This window comes from Halichoerus grypus, chromosome 13, assembly GCF_964656455.1.
Source record: "Halichoerus grypus chromosome 13, mHalGry1.hap1.1, whole genome shotgun sequence".
NCBI lineage: Eukaryota > Metazoa > Chordata > Mammalia > Carnivora > Phocidae > Halichoerus > Halichoerus grypus.
This window is the reverse complement of record NC_135724.1, coordinates 80,206,139-80,209,740: the sequence shown is the minus strand read 5'-3', so window position 1 is coordinate 80,209,740 and position 3,602 is coordinate 80,206,139. Positions and strand designations below refer to the sequence as shown.

Below are 3,602 nucleotides of genomic sequence, written 5' to 3'. Positions count from 1 at the left end.
GTAGGCTTTTTGAATCCCTCCCGATGTAGAATGCCTTCTCCTGAATGCCCATCGCAATCTGCGAGGACAGGTTAGGTTATGTTCCAGGAGCAAACAATCCCAAACCAAAGAGTTTTCATTTTTACTTCCCTGGGGGTACACATGCCATGGTGCTTTGTGGAGGATCTCTCTTCTACCCAGTCACTCAGGGCCCGGGCTATCCAAAGCCCCACCGCCCTCCAGCTGCTCTAGCTAGAACAGGGATCAACAAACTTTTTCTACAAAGGGCCAAACAGTAAATATCGTCGGTCTCCATCACTATCTCATGTGACCACTTAACTCTGCCATTTTAGCACAAAAGTGACCATATACAATATGCAAATGAATGAGTATGGCTGTGTTCAATAGAACTTTATTTACAAAAACAGGTATCTGGCCCAGGGGACATAGTTTTCCAATCTCTGAGAGAGGAGAGAGGACCGGAGAATCCCACATGGATTTGCACTGCCTCAGTCCTGGAGTAACAAATGTCCCTTAGGCTCACAGTTTACTAGCTAAAACCAGTCACACAGTTTCACCTCTTTGTAAGACAGAGGGAAACGTGGGGGAATCAATGGGATATTAGGGTTATTGCTTGCTTGGCCTTACCATCTGATCTGCTAAATGATTTCATGATTTTGACTCAACTGGCCTACCTGTTCTTAGCGTAAGGGCAGAAGGGCGACAATATATTTTTGGTATTGCCAACGTGCTCTCATCCCATCAAGAGATGGCTGCCTTTGCTATTTCTCTCCGGATTTGGACAAATTTATCCTGATTTCTCGAGCCAGCTGAGATGGGCTGAATCTGCTAGAATCACTGACACTTCCCATCAGAGGCCTGACAGAGGGCAAGGTCGTGTGATGGATGACCAAGGCCCGGAAACGACAAGCCCAGATCCATCGCAGTGTATGTCACTCCTGGCAAGGCCAATAAGGATTCTGAGACATCCTTTAGCTCTTCTGCCAGAGCAGCTCAGTGAGCCGTACACCATTTCCCTCAAGCTGAGAAGGTCAGCCCCTTTGGCTTGGTCTCAGGAAAGGCTCACCTGGTGGGCGAGAGAGGGAGGGGACATCCTGAGCCTGCCAGATCGGCCAAGCCAACGTGGGCAGCCAAGAGGGTAGTACAATGTCACAGGAGGTCAACTTCCTATCAGACAAGCCAGACCCAGGAGCAATCGGGGCAGCTGGATGGAGGGGCAGTTGCAAAGACAGAAAGTGCCGCAAAGGAAAAAATAGATGGCTTTGACCACAGAGAGGAGAAAAGGACACTAGAACATCAGAGGAAGCTCAAGGTGTCTTGCCTACAAGATAGAAAATGGACGATGTTGGCCTATGAAGAAGATGGTCAGAAAACAGATATGAACACACCCAACTTTATTCTTTAAGGAAGGCATTGTGTGCTTGCATGTGAGCATGGGGCTGTGGAGTGTGGGGTTAAAGGTATTATAGGTATTATAATGCAGGTTTCGCACCAGATTTCCTGGGCACAGCTTCCCCCTCTGCCACTTACTGACTGTGAGACTCTCAGCCAAGTGCTAAACCTCAGTTTCTTCATCCGTAAAATGGGTATTATAGCAGTACCCATTGAATAAAGCTATTGTGAAGGTTAATTAGACGACCTGCATGCATATAGCACGGTGTCTGTTCCTTTGTTGGTACACAAAAAATGCAAACCATTTACTAACCCTATTATTACTACTGTTATCAGTTATCAACCCGGCTGGGAGAGGACCTCAGAATTTAAGATACTACCAAATAGAGTTCAAGGCTTTGTGCTCATGAGCTAAGTTCAAAGGACGGTGTTCCAGGGGAACGAGGCCAAGTCTTGGCCTGACTCCTGGGAACTTGTGAAGATACATACTGCCCAGATCAGTGTTGAACTGAGTTATAATAATAGCAGCTGACACTGACATAGAACTTGGCATAGGCCAGCGACTGTCTAAGCTCTTACGTGAATTAATCCCCATTGAATCCCCACAGCAACCCCATGAGGTAGGTATTATTATGCTCATTTTGCAGATAAGGAAACAAATAACTTGCCTGATGTCTCACAGGTAGTTAGCAAAAATGGCAGGTTTTAACCTGGGATAATCTGGCTCTGAGAGCTGGTAAGCTGTGTTCTTCACCACAATGCCACACTGCCTCTAAGCCAATAACTAGTATACTCCATAACAAAAACCAGTGGATAGCACTCGCCTTGTGGCTACCTCCAGAACTGATTTATATGGGGGTGGTATGGGGAGGTTTCAACCTGCAAAAAAAAAATGTGTGATGAGACAGCACCAAGGGTAACAAAATCAAAACACTGCAGGGGGTACGCAAGGAACGTGCATGAATGGGGCAACCTGGTTATGGTACTATAGGGAGTGGTGGGGACTGTGATGTTCCAGAGCACAGTCCAGCTGATTGTGACCACTTAGAATGCAGACCCCATGGAGCCCATTTTTCAAAAGACACTGGAAAGCTAGGTTTTCATCTCAAATCTCCTGGCTTATAGATGTTGGCAACCAATTCACAGTATTTAAGCACACGGTGAGGGCCAAAAACAGAAAAAACATACAAAAACCACATCTGCAGACTGGACATTATCTACTTTGCAGTCTCTGGCGGGCAATTTGGCTTTCAGAGATCAGTTTGCCCATTAGACACTATCTAAGAAGTTTTACAAGGGACCCAGAAGTCTTCATATGTGGGGACTTTCTCCATTCTTATTATCAATGTTTCTATCTGGAGACAAAGCATTGATGTGGATATGCTTGAGACTGATGTTTTGTTAGCAGTTATAAATGATCCGAGAGGGAGTCATCCCCTCCATCCCTTCTTCCTAAGAAGCACTGTTTCATGGTGGCTAGAGCCTAAACTTCAGCTCCGGCTTCACCAGAATTCAAATCCTAGTTCCACCACGCAGACCACCCTGGCAAGTTACTAAACTCTCTCAGCCAGTTTCCCTATCTGTAAAGTGAGGCTAGAATCACTTCCCCACCTGTATGGTTGGGTTCCTTTTAGATACCTTTCCCTCCATGTTATCAAAGAAAACAAAAAATATTTTCCAGAGTTAGAATCCCATGGAGAAACTTAAATTTAAAGGCTTTGTTGTGTGTGTGTGTGTGTGTGTAAGAGAGAGCAAGAAACTAGGCCTTAGAGAATGAAATCAATTCTATCTTCCGTTAAGACCAATAACAGGCCAATTTCTCAGTAATCCTTTGAAATAAAATTTCTCAGCCCTGGGAGGAATTGAGCAGCAATGTAGAATTACTAAGGCAGAGGTTCCCTAACTTTGAGCTGCATGCGAGTTGCCCGGGGAGGTTTAAAAGAAGGTGACATTGGGGCCTCATCTCAAAGGATTCTAAGTCATTAAATCAGAAGTGAGGCCCAAGAATCTGCATTTTCCAGCTCCCCGTTCCCACCCTGGGGTTTGGATGCAGGTGGTCCGCACAATACTCTTTACCCAACATCCTCCCTCCCGAACCCAAAAGAAAGAATGCACTAACAGAAGCTAGCCTTTAACAGAGTGGCCAGTCTTCATTTCCATCAGCCAACTCATCACCCGAAATGTGTTATATCTCACTTGTTGCCAAGGAG

At 45.6% G+C, this 3,602-nt stretch overlaps 1 long non-coding RNA gene across 5 annotated transcripts in view; it reads right to left on the bottom strand.

The window, feature by feature from the left end:
* Positions 1–3,602, bottom strand: part of LOC118523481 (uncharacterized) — a 109,827-nt gene that overhangs the window by 82,649 nt on the left and 23,576 nt on the right. The window lies entirely within an intron of this gene.